This window comes from Spermophilus citellus, assembly GCF_964194105.1.
Source record: "Spermophilus citellus genome assembly, chromosome: 1".
Lineage (NCBI taxonomy): Eukaryota > Metazoa > Chordata > Mammalia > Rodentia > Sciuridae > Spermophilus > Spermophilus citellus.
The window spans coordinates 73,301,751-73,315,577 of NC_138182.1; the positions used below are offsets into that span (position 1 = coordinate 73,301,751).

At 42.9% G+C, this 13,827-nt stretch overlaps 1 long non-coding RNA gene across 1 annotated transcript in view; it reads right to left on the bottom strand.

Annotated features, from left to right (window-relative positions):
- The window catches only part of LOC308650059, a 114,512-nt gene extending 109,292 nt beyond the window's left edge, over positions 1–5,220 (bottom strand). The window contains exon 1 of the long non-coding RNA XR_014022225.1: positions 5,134–5,220. This is a non-coding gene — a long non-coding RNA (uncharacterized lncRNA). The remainder of the gene's footprint in view (positions 1–5,133) is intronic.
- Between the last annotated feature and the right edge of the window lie 8,607 nt (positions 5,221–13,827).

The window sequence follows — 13,827 nt, forward strand, 5'->3', positions numbered from 1 at the left end:
CCAATGAAAGAATTTTCCTGAGATATCAGGACACAGTTTTAAAATCAGTATTCAAAATATCTGAATAAAAAGAAGTATGATGTTCCAAAGAAATAAATCAAGCTTCCCCAATTTTCCCCAAAGTCTACTCTTAAATGATATGATTCATGTGAGAGTAGGATAGCTTCCATCATTAGGAAAACCACATTCACTGTATTAGACTATTTTTCATTGCTATAATGAAACACATGAGGTAGGCTAATTTATAAAGAAAAAAAATTCTATTTAACTCACAGTTCTGGAGGTTGAATGGCATGGTGTTAGTATCATCTCAACTCTGGTGAAGGCCTCAGAGTGAATGGAACCACAAAGGCAGAAACATGCGTAGGTGGACAGATCACATTTGAGATAGGTAGCCAGCAAAATTCAGTTTCAGACTCACTTTTAAACAATTCATTCTCCTGAGAACTAATAAAAGGTCCTATGATGGATTCAGGTAGACATTTAATTCATTTAGTCCTTAATCCATTCCAAGGGCACTCCACAATCACTAAGAACCTCTTATAAGGCCCCACTTCATAAAAGTCCACTATCCATCTCCCAACATTAGCACACTTGGGACCAAGCTTCCAACACAGGAACCCTGGGAGGACTCACTCAAGCCATATTGAACACACAGCACTCACTGATAATGAAATTTAGGAATCCCAGGAATCTCTTCATTTCATAATATCTCTGAATTTTTTAAATGAATAATGTGGATAATGAGAAGTCATAAAATTGGGCCTAACATACTTGTCCCAGGCTGGGGCTCAATGGCAAAGCTGTAGGTCAATTGGAAATATGAATTACTAAGCTCATGTTGTGTTTCTTAGGTGGCTAATTTTTTATAGCTAAAAAAAAAATTCCTATTGTAAGTTCACTTCAATATGACATAAAGAAATGGAAATGAGCTAGAAGATGTCAAAGGTTTTCCTTCCCTTTAGTCAATATCCATAACTACCACCCAGACTGAGATTCCTTTAAGAACAATACATGGGGGCTGGGGTTGTGGCTCAGTGGTAGAGTGCTTGCCTAGCATGCATGAGGCCCTGCGTTTGATGCTCAGCACCTCATACATATAAATAAAATAAAGATCCATCAACAGCTAAAAAAAAAATTAAAAAGAACAAGATAAAAAAAACCCATCATATGTAAAATGGTCCATTTTTAAAGCTTCAGTAATTAACGTTGGAGAAACAAAGTCCTGAATGAAGCAACAACTGGAGAGGCACCATTCAACACCTTCCTTTGTAGTAATGTCAGCACACCACACTAGACGTGATGGTAATTCATGGTGATTAGCTCACTCCTGTCAAGTTGTCTTCTCGTGTTAGAGACAGGGAGGACCAGCTGCCTACCCCTTCATTTCTAGGAAGGACCAAGAGACTAAGCACAGCCAATGAGCCAATGAGTGGTGATAAAAAGTGACAGAAGCATTTAATCACCTGTGGAAGACGTTCCACTGCTGAATTTTCTTCTATTATGGAACCATGAACATCTGAATTGGTGGCTAAACTATCATCCTGGGTCCCTGAGAGACTACGTTAAGCAGAGCATCCCACCTACATGAGACAGATACAAAGTGTAGATGAGAACATAACAAGCTTTTTTTTTAAGCCACCAAGATGTGGGGGTCTCTTTGGTAGTTGTTATTGCAGTGTAACCTAGTTTACCCTGTCAGATGCAGTAGGTTACTGACAGAGTTGAAAACCAAGGTTAGAGCCAAGGGAAGACTGGCTCGCAGTCCCAGCAAGCCCCTCACTTCTCTGTGTTCCAGGAGAGAGGGGCATTCCCAGCATGATGCCACGTGCAAACAAGTCATATGGATACTTTGCAGTGTTATTGTGAACATGATGGATCCAAAGCCTCTTATACAGTCTCCTGCCCTTAGTGAGTGCTCAGTAAATGGTAGCAATTCATATTCTAATTTCTAGCTCTCTCCTTCAAGATGTTTTGGGCATGATGTGAGTCTAGAGAAGAGATGAGAGCACCTACACCTGCATTTGATCATCTAACAGATATGATTTGAAAGCCTATCATGAAACAACTCTGTCTAGAATCCTGTCCTGGGCAGTCCTAACGAGCTAGACAAGGAGTCAGAGATGGAACATACAGTCCCCGTATAGACAGACTCTCACTGGGAGAAGTACAGTGCTATGGGAGTCCTGAAGCAGGGCCACTTCTTTAGGTGTGGGCATCCAGGAAGTGGCAGCGGGAGCCAATAAGGCAAGTCTGGTATAAGGAGGGGAGGACATATGCTTGTGGAGGAGGACCAGCCCCTGCAAAGGAGGAGGAGGAGTGATGGGTGCACTTAGAGACCGGAACTGAAAATATGAGGGGCTGGCTGTGAGAAAGGGGGGGCTGCAGACATAAAAGGAGATTTGATCCTACTCAAAACACACCCAGATAGTCTTCCCAGCAACTAGAACTTCTCAAGCTCATCTTCTTCTCTTTGTCCACAAGGTATAACTTGGAATGAAGTCCTGCTGGGCACAGAAGACAGAAAAATCTGTCTGCTCTCCTAACATCTGTGCACAATCATTCAATTCAACCTGCCACAGAACTAGCTCACACAGTGTAGGAGCTGGGTCCTTTGGCATTTTGGTGTTCTATGATTCCAGAAATACATTCTTATCTCCCCTCCTCCCATCTTACCATCAGCTTTATGGAACCCATATTCTCAGGCTGCAAAACTTCCAGAAGACGCACAGCATGAGCGGAAACTCTCTCCTTGGCAGTCAGTGCCCCCTGAATTGCTGAGGCAGGGAATGGAATTTCTACCTCTTATCCCACCCAGTTTTAGGACTCTGGAACCCAGGAAACACATTCTACTATTTGCACTAGTAATGGGAAGAATAGAGAAGTCCTTCCCTTCCTTGCTCCATCCCCTGCAGAAGGACATCCAAGGATAGACAAGCATTCCCTTTATGCCGCTGGATTGGACCACTTTCTCCTTGCCCAGGAGGAGAATTAGGCTCATCTTGTCCTGCCAGCTCCAAATTATTTCTGGCTCGTTCATCCATCCCACTGAAAGACTCATAGGATTAAGAGATATGGCAAGGTCTTATTATGGACATTGAATTCACTCACTCGGCATGCACCAGAGCAAAGGTTTGCACAGAAACTTGACACCCAGAGCCAATAAAGTCTGTGCCATCAAAAGCAAGTCAAAACACAATGGCATCCAGCAAAGCAGCCAACAGATTGTCAGCCTGTCCTCTTAAGCAAGAGTTTTGCAGAAGCGCCAGCAGAGAAGTTTGAGAAGAAGCCAGGAAGGGAGTGAATTCCAGGAGCCCCTCGCTGCTCCTGCTGCTGCCGGCCGCCATCGCTGCTCCTGGAAAAACACATTCCCGCATCTGGCATCTGAGCCCAGCAGTTGTAGAGGGCCCCGCCCCGCCTGTGTGGCCGGGAGTGCCCTCCAAAATGTGCAGCTGAGAGATGACAGGACAGCACAGGTACCACCAGTACTGCCAGCCCCGGGAGGCCTGCCAAGTGCGAGACGTCGCCATCCGGCGCGTGCCAACTTCTTTGTGCCGTAGTGGCTGGGCTTGAGAAATGCCAACCTTGTGTTTGGATAAAAACTCTCCAGAATATAGAGGATTCTTTTCCATCCACACCCCAGTCTATTCATGAGAAGCAGGGTGCTCGGGAACAAATCTCCAAGAGGAAGAATAACCCCAGAGGAGCAATGAAGAGGGCTGACAGCCAGCAGCCCAGTGCAGGAACTTTTGGAGAAAACCAAAGGGCCTAAAATCCACACAAGGCTTCCAACAACATTGAAGATCAATCCCAGGGCCAAGATCTGCTCCCCTGTTCTGCTCTCTTGACAAAAGGGTATTTTCACAACCAGGAGACCGTGCTTCCTCCAGAAAGAGGCAATCGGTTTGCTCCTGCTCCTGGGCCCTGTCACCTAATCTCCACTTGGAAGTGCAGTCCTGTTGCCTGTGAATAATCACACACTACTGAGGACGGAGGAGTCATGAGGGAGCCTGTGGGCTGAGGTGGCAGATGCACTCCCAGGTGGCTATTTCCAGGGAATGGCTGAGAGGAAATTACTGTTGTATGAAGGACATGCACGAAGTTGGGCGTTTGTTATAAATCTGTTTCTTAGCCATTCTTACTTAAAAGTTCAATCTAAGCCAACACCTTACCAAAAAAAAAAAAAAAAAAAAGTCATGTGTGAGTTAGTATAGAAATGCCATATCCTTTAAGGCTCTGGACAGAAAGAAAATTAAAAAATAGGTTATAACTCCAAATGAAAGAATCCCTAGAAAATATGAAAACCACTAACTCTATGCACTTCACACAGAGTGCTCTAAACCTGAATTAGCAGCACAGTTTCATGTCTCAAAAGTCCTGCTGTATTAGACAGATGTGCAAGCAACTATGCCAGACAAGACCAATACACACACTTTAAAAATAAAGAGGTAGATTCCTAACAGGTCCGCACAGAAGAGTCTGGGCACAGAGGAAGGCAAAGAGCCTCAAAGACCCCTTGGGTAGAGAGAGAGGTCAGTTGTATCATTGCTTTGAGGTGCACCTTCAGTGAAGACCTTGGCATGCTAAAGAAGCAAGTTAAATAATAAAATCTAGCCTGTCATGAGTTATTAATAGCTTAGCAAGGATGGAGAATCCCATACAGAGAGCATGGTCATTTTCCTTTCTGGAAGTCCTATATTTAATGTATGAAGTCATTTAAGCTTCCTCTACTTGTGCTGTCCCTGAATTGGACAGGGCAAGAATGATGAAAGTCCTTGGAGAAATAGGAAAGGGAGATTGATCTAACATCTAATTAAAGGAATCTTGGGGAAGGGTACATGAAATTTTTTGTGCCTTTTCATCTTTCTTTCTTTCTTTCTTTCTTCCTTTTTTGTTTAACGCTAGGCTAGGCTCATGGGTGGGGTGTTACACAGTAAAGAAGAAGAAAAAAAAAAAAAGCCTTGCAAGAGAGTCCCGATAGGGTGGGAGGGATGTAGCTAAGACAATGCAAGAGAAAGCACCAAGCCTGCCTGAGCCTCAAAAGATTGAGCTCCTTGCAATCCCAATAGACCCTCTGGCCAAAGGTGCTTTGACACTGGCAAGCAGAGCAGCAGCAGCAGCAGCCATACTCACCGTCACCAGACTTGTCCCAGCCCTGTCCTTGATCCTCCCTCCTGCAAGCAAATTGAAATGCTGCTTCCACCCAGGGCTGCGTTCTGCACTCTGTCTGCACTGCAGATGATGCTTCAGCTGAAATATCAATTCTATGCTCCTTGCAAAGAACTTTGGAGGTGGGGGTGTGCCCAGTGTGGCCACAGAGAGGCACCAGCACTTCTCTGGGCCTGAAACTTCACTTAATAAGACTTAGAATGATTCAGGCCAAAAGGGGAAAATGTATATTCATGCAAGATAAAGATTTAGAATCCATGCAGAAGAGTTATGGTCCACAAAGTAATCCCAACTTAACCACATTACATGCCAGAAGTAAGCTGTAAAGTTCATAGCACGTATTTACAAAGTAATGAAAGTCCACATATCATGTTTTGGAAAACAATCCTGCAAATCTGAAAGTAGATTGATTTGACTTCTGAACATTCCTTCAAATATTTTTCTACTTGTGAAATCAAATTCTCGTCCTCGCCAGAGCATTGATGTGGAGGCATTTTATAGACGCATTATAGAAAATATGTGAAACAGGTGAGGAATTGCTGGAGGGGCCTGATGCCATTGTCTTTGAAAGAGGTCAAATTTTCCATGAGTTGAGGGCTGACAAGTCATGCCTGCTGCACTCTGTCAGGGTGGAGGGTGACTAATGTTACAGGGTGGGAGGAGCCCTGCAACTCAACACCAGAGCATAATGCACTCAAGGCAGAACCTGCAGGGTTAACTTTAGAAGGCCCGATTCAGGGTTGCTGAGCTTCCCAAAGAATGTAATGCCAACTTTGCTTTTTTTGTAGTGGGGGAAGGGAACAAAAAAAATCTATCTTCTTAATGTCTTCCTGTGGGTATGATTCACTAGTCCTCTTGTAGAATCAAACATTTTGTGGTCCTCAAAAATCGAAGGATAAACGTCCCCTGAGTTCCTTTTTCATTTTTAATAAGTATTAGTAGCTGCTCACAGTGCAGGGCTATTATGTAAAAGGAAAATAAAGTGATTTGATAAACATTCCAGGAGCTTATTGAGTCCATGTTAATTAGACTGTGTACAGACTGAATCAACACAAAGTAGTGGCTCTGTTCAAGGAGGCCGGATGAAACATCAGCAGCAAGTTCTGGCACATGATCTCAGGGAAGACTAGAATTAACCATAGAGAGCTTCTCTCTGCTCCCTGAGAGGTCCAGACAATCCAAAGAGCCAGGATTGAGTTGGGATCATACCTGACTTTTGCAAACCTCTGAGAATACTTTCGCTCAGAGATAATGGCATTTATAAATCTCCCATTCAGTTGATTCCCCCATACCCTCTCTGCCCTGAGATTTACAAAAGGATGAGGCCCAACTGCCTACATCTTGTCAACCAGAAAAAAACTGTTAGAAAGAAACATTAGGTCATAAGCCTCTCATGGACAAGGATTCATGTTTGCTACTTGCTAACCAACAAGAGTGTGTTGGGGACATGGAAGAATGAATGAATGAACAAATAAGTGGTTGGGAGACCCTTTGCAAGGAAAAGAATCAACTTCTGTAAAATAAAGGATGAAAAACTAGAAATGCAAAAAGGTAGGGGTGCAGGTAGAGAGAAAGGAAGCCATCAGTGGGCAGGGACAAGGGGACCACGTCCTTGGTTTCTTCTTTGCAAACAAAGGCTGCCAGTGGCTGCCCCTTGAGGGTTCCTACCCTGCCAAGGTTTGTGCATTTCTGTCTCAGTTGTAATTAAAGAACGAAAGCGTTTGGAGGAAGAGATGGGATTTAGCGAAAATGACTAGTGCTGAGTGCACAGAGGTATTGAATAAATGAAAATTGATTAAAAGGGTGAGTTTGAGCCAGAGGGAAAAAATAAGCCAAGTGTTGACAGCAGCAAAAGCATCCTCCAAGGACTCAAGTGCCAAGAACTTTCTGGCTCTTCCTTCAGATCCCTGGGGTCACCTCTCTGTGTCTATGCTTCTCTCCTGCTTCCCAAAAACCTCCTCTTTGTAGATAAAAAGAGAGTCTGGGAATGATGCTGCTTCACAGCTCAGGTAAAGAGGCCTTGGAACCTTGGGCTCTCCATATGGTCCTTCCATAAGTAATTATTAAGTGCTTTCTGTATGTCAAAGAGAAATCAAACAATTACAGTTAGAGTCTCTGATTTTTTATTCCAGAACTCCTCGTGTGATTTGGTTTTCTCAACCAGAGCATTCATTTTAGATCTTGACTCACATAAAGCTACACACCCAAGTCAATGACATTTAAATTAGAATGCCCTTTATCCATTTACCGTGGAAGATATAAAATATTTCAGAACCTGGCTACTCTAAGAGTGGTCCATAGTATCCACAGCTTTGGCAGCTAGTAGTTTGGTAAAATACTAGAAAAGCAGAAATTCAAGCCCTACCCCAGATCTACAGAATAAAATCTGCATTTTAACAAGATCCCTAGGTGATCCTTATGCACACCAAATTGGAGAAACAGTGGTATAGAACAGTCATCCTCAGACATTACCATGGATCAGAATCACCTGGAAGGATGGTTAAGCAAGATGGGTGGATCCCACCCAGGATTTTGGCTTCCAAGCATCTAAGATAGGGCCTAAGAATTTACATTCCTCACAAGTTTCCAGGGACTACATCTTGGGAATGACTGATCCAGACATCTAGACCACACTCATGACATGGGGCGCTTGACATAACTTCATGATGGAAGATGAAAAATTAACCTAAAGCAACAGTCCTCGGGCTTGAGCCACATCACCATCACTGGGTTGCTGGGCTCCAACCTCAGACTGTGAGGTCTATATTTCATGACAATGAGAAAATTTAAGATTATCAAAGGCAAAATGAGAATCTTCTTTCAAATTTTCTTTTCAATCAAACTTCTTAAGGTTTCTTAAAAATTAGAAGGTGAGAAGACAATCATCAAGTGTCAAAGTCAACCATCATTTAACATGCAGTTACTTATTTAACAAATCTGGAGCACTTTCAATAAAAAAGTAAACATAATTTTTTTCTTTGCACTTTAACTCAGCATCCTTGATATGATTGAATCTTATCATTCTACTATCATTTCTGCAGGTCCACATTGCAATGATAATTATCAATCATAAAAACAGCAAAATTCACCTACTTCCCTTCATATTGCCCTTGACCTTTGGCCTTGCTTGAGGTCTCCATAAATTTTTGACTCCTGGGACCCACCCCTCATCAAAGTGCAGACAGATTCTTGATTCATTTTGCCCATCAGCTCCATGTTTCTAATAAAGACTTGGGGAGAAATGTGGCAGGGTGTTTTTGTTGCTGTTGTTATTTTCAGCAGCATTTTTAAAAAATGTTTGATTTAAATAACACGAATCAGAGACTTCAAAAACAATGTCAGTGAAAGTGAAGGAAGGCCTGGCCCCTTGACCTGGCAGAGGACTGGTAACAGGGGAAGGTCCTGGCTTCCGAAACACAGTTCTGATGTACGTTGACAATGTGTACCTATTTAGACCCCACCTTTCCCATCACTGTTCTCTCTTAAAAATTAGGTTCACCTACAGTGCCTCCCCTGCACTAAGCATTACAGAATAGTTGAATAGTTGTTCCAAATGGCACCTAAAGATCACGATAACTAAAAATCATTATAGAATTCCTTTGGGACACACCCTATGGCTGCTCTAGACAAACAGGCTTGGATATTAAAGTCCTAGGTCAGGCTGCATTCCCACCTGATCTGCAAATCACTTTTTCCACCCATGGCTTCCTGGAACTCATTTCTTCTTACTGCCTTGACCCCCCGCTTCTCGAAAAAACTTTCACAATCATAAAACTCTGGTCCACATTCCCTCCCACCCCTCCTGTCTATCAGCAAACTTGGTAATGAAGCATTTGCTTTCTCTTTCCCTCCTGTGTCTGTATGGAAACAGGTTTATTTTGCTTTGTTTTTAATCTTCCTCTCTAACCTGGGTAGACTTTGTTAACAGGACAAAGAAAAACACAAATATTCAGGACTCCCAACACATTACTGACTTCTTTCTTTCTCTGCCCAGCGAGTCAGTGACTAGGTGTTTTTTCCTGTGTCCTCAGCTACAGCTAGAAATTAGGGAAACAGAGGCAAAGTTCTGCCTGCTCCTCCTGGAGTCCCTACTTTGTCCTGTTTCCTGGTCTCTTGATAGCACTGCTGACTCTTCCATATATAGAGATTTCAAATTAAGCAAATGAGTTAAACTCTAGCTTCACTGAATACCTCAAATTCATCAGATTGATTCTAGAAACCCTGAAGAATAAACACTAGCTCATTGAAAAACCATCATTGATTCAATAGTGGGTCATGCTAACCTAGAACCCCAGAAATGTCCACATAATTTTATGTGAAAACCCAATGTGGGGCTTTTGATTTTTTTTTTTTTAAGTTTTGATTTCTCAGGAAGTCCCTTGATTTTCTTGTCAGCACCGCATGAGAAAATACCCAATTATAGACTATAAATAGTATATAAATTGTAGACTATAAATACCCAATTACAGACAAGATTCAGAATGGTGAGGACTCCGTGATGTCTGTTCACACCCTCCATTGGGGGCTGCTCCGCTCCTGCGGTGTCACAGCCAGCCACCTCCACCCTTTGCATATTTCTGAAACTTCCTCATACTCACATGGATTGGCCCAAAGCCTCAGCAATTAGTCTCAAGCAGCCCTATAAATGAGCACCTGGCTAGGTGTCACAGATCTAATGAAAGTCAGTGCGTCAATGAGATGCCTATTATGCCGGGCCGCTCCCTTCTTTGTGAGCGCTGTTTGGGTTTCATGGAAACCAGCGTGCATAGGAAAATACGGGCAGCTGTTTAGGTCTCCTCGGCTTAAACCCATGTTTCACTCAAGCTATATGAAGCATGTGAGCAAACTCCTTCCATTTCTGGAGCCCTCCAGAAACATTCCCTGAATTCCAGCAATGCTGGGGGTGGGAGGATAGACTGCTCAGGATCAAGGGCCCCCTGCCACCAATAATATAGAATCATTTCTCCTGATTTTAATTTGGTAAAGCAGCACTGGAGGATTTGACAGTTAAGATTCATAAAATAAAATTTAAAAAAATAAAAGAGGTGCAAAGAGTCTTCTGGGACGATGAGAACGTCAGAGAACATCAGTGAGGGTTTTGTGAGTGGGCTGAGGGTGGCTCTTTAGGCCCCAGCCACCAGACAGAACACTTTCAGTTTAGTGCTGACCTTGGAGGATCTCCAGGCACTGATGCATAGAGCCTTGGGTCTCAACTTTTGCAAACCCAGGGACTATGGTTTAGGAGGAGGAACTAAACATGAGGAAGAAGAATGGCCACCATTGCTTTGCTTTCCCTTTGGTCATTATATAAGATTCTAGATGAAAGCCAGTCCCACAGGGTTGAGGGCACTGCCCTGCCTTAGCAGTCAGCAGGCCTGGGTCCTGTCCTATCACTAGTATGTTCTCAAAGAAGTCACAGGGTCCTCTGGGCTCCAGTATTCTCCGCACCAGACACTCCCATCTAGACAACCAGAGGCTCTTCCTAAACACCAACAGTGTTTGTACGGGGAGCCTGTGCCTCACCTGCTGCCTTCTCCAGAGCTGCCCCAGGACCCCCAAAGCCAATACAGACATTCCCATTAGCCTTCTGCCCCCACTGGCACTAATCATGACTCTTAAGACAGAGGCTCCATATCTCCTTATCACAAAAGATTTGGTAATTCCTGGGCTTTTCTATGGTAAAAGTCACTATTTAAAGATGTTTTACATTAAATGAACCTCATTAGAGGGAGGGATTTTTCCTCGGTGGATATTCCCACAAAAGCAAGCATATTTAAGTGAGATTTTGCTCCTTTACAGAGAGCAAATTCCTTTTTCCACTCTGCTTAAAACTTTGCCTTTCCCAAGTCATGCAAAAAGGTCTCTCCTGAGTGGGAGCCAAGACTCAGCTCCAGGAGGCTCCTGAGGGAGGAGTGAGAAACCAGCAGAGCACCCTCTGTCCCTGTCCAGCCCTGGTCTGTCCCAGCCACTCCCTGGAGACTGAGAAGGTCACTTGGGCTGACTTCTTGAGTCTCCTTGTGTTTAGCACTCCAGGAGGTGAGTCCACAAGAAGGCAGATGCTCTGCACAGCACCCACAAAGTAGTAAGTTCCATGTGGATGCAAACAACCAAAACACACTGGGGCTGAATTAGACATCAAGGATGAAATTCCCAAGAAGGACAGAATGCTGTAGCCTTAAACTTAAAGGTAGGAAAGTAACTACAGAAGCTGAGCCTTGTCTGGGCTTTGTTTCTCCTCCCTCTTCTCCTCCTCCCATGCAGTCTCTCACACGGTCTCTCTAAACCAACTCCCTCATTCCTTTGGGCCTCTCACAGGGAGCAGGTGCCCTATAGGTCCTGATCTCATCTCAGAACTAGCCAAATGTAGAGGCTCTGGACTCCCAAATCCTCATTCCACAAATGGGCTGCCAAGGACGGGAGAAAAATGGAGGAGCTCAACGTGAGCATGGGATAGGTGGAAAAAGGCTTTCACCACAAGCTGTTTTCTACTAAGCAAAAAGCAATATGGAAATAACAGCATCCAAATGCAGAAAGGACAAGGTAGGAACACAGGAAGAAAGAAACCACTGTAAACTAGCAAGTAGATGTGCAGGCTTAACAACCCAAGGAAAAAGAAAAGGAGAATACAGAAAAAGCAGACTACCTAGGGGGCCCTGACACAAGCCTAGGAGGTCACATGCTTAATCAGATACAGACACGTGCTCCAGCTTTGCCCCCTTTCTGCACCCACCGTGGCTGCAAACATTTCAGTTTTACCATCACCAGGAATTTCTCTATCCATCAAACATCAAAGGACTATCCATAGGGTCCCAAAGACTTTTTAGCCTGTGTTAGGCCCAGGTGGTCCCGAAGCTATATTATAAATAACAATCCAAAACTTTGCTCATACCTTTTTTAAATAATGCAGCTAAAAATGATGTCAGTACAACAGACTGTCAGCTTATATGAGAAATAAGGCAGGCGTGGCGAGTGCATGTATGTGTGTATGTGTGCGTATTGTGTGTGATCTATATGTATGTGTATGTGTATATACAGATATGTGCATATCTGTATGTGTGTGAAAGAGTTATATGGGTACACATGTATGTGGTGTGTATGTGTTTAGGTATGTGGAGTGCATGAATGTGTATTTGTGTGTACATGTGCATTGCACATGCATGTTTATATATGTGTACATATGTGTGCCAGTGGAGTGTGTGTGCACCTGGTGTATACATGGGAATGACCAGATATGTACAGAGTACATGTTCCTTCCTCTTCACAGACACATTTACATGTTCCAACATGGCCTTTACCAAAACCCACAGGCACCTGCAAGCAACCCAGCATTTGCCAAACCACCAGCCCAGGCCCACAGCTCAGAGACAAATATCCATGGTAAAGTCATTTGCTCCAGACAGTCTGTGCCTTTAATGGAAAAGCCAAAAGTGCCTTGAGGTGGGCAGCCTGGGTGTATCCCAGTCAGGAAATCTCATCAGATTGCTTCAAGATTTCCTCAGCCTTCACTCCAAAATACTAACTGCATCACGACCATATGAAAATCAAATCCACAAAGTGGATGGGTCTGTTTTAAATTTTTATGTAATTGAAAAAGTGAAATAAATTCTTTAAAATTTGATTCTAATTTACCCTAGCTCTTTATGGATTTGGTAACTAATCAACCATGATAGCACTTATTTCATTCTTCCCTTAAATCTGTGTAATATATATATTCTTTATTTGTGAATAAAGATGATTGATAGATATTAGTATTTTCAGGGACTGCTGCTATTTAAATTTAGGTTATTTATTTTCTTTTTTATCAAATATGAATGAGAAGAAATAGAGACTATTTAACTGGCCATCTAGAACATACTGGAAAATGCTCTGAAGATTTATGTAGAGATTAAAAAAATAATTACAATTTTTTTTTTTTGCTTCCATTTGTCTAGAATATTAGGAAATATTTTTCTGGCCCATTTTGAGAGTTGTAAAAGCCAAAAATGAAAGAGAAGGAAAGTGCTTTTCTTTGGGTAAACCCACTTAACATGATAGCCACTGACTATGTTTCATGTACATGAGCAAAAGAATGAGTCTGAAACATAATAAAGAAAAGACTGAAATAACTCTTTCAACCCTGCTGAAATCCAAGAGGAAGTCAATGTGACTTTTAAGACACCACTAAGGAGGTTAGAGCTTTCTGCCATTTCTGAGCCACAAGGTTGGGTTATCCCCTCACAAACAGTATCTGAGCACAAAAGCCGAACCAAATAAAATAAATGATAGAAGTTCCAAATTTATTGGAGCAGAACTAAATCGCACTCATTGTTTTTTCATTTCTAACATGAGGCGCGACGCTTGGTTTAAAGCCGAAGGCTGTGGTCGACATTCCCGCAATTTAACGCCCTTTCATCCAAAGCAGTGTCACACTCTAGGTGGTCCTCAATGTTTTCCTTTACCCAGCTCTTTCCACAGTGTGTTCCTAGCTCCTGGGACTTTTTTCAGCTTTGGGGACAAAACTAGAAACTTTAGTAAGAAAACCTAAGGCCTTCAGCATGCAAACCCAAGCCTGAAATTTCACAAACCTGACACACACAGCAACAAATTTCTTTTACCTCTTTCAGACAACTCATTTTCCATTTGCAACAAATAATTTATAGTTAGAACTTAATGCCTGCT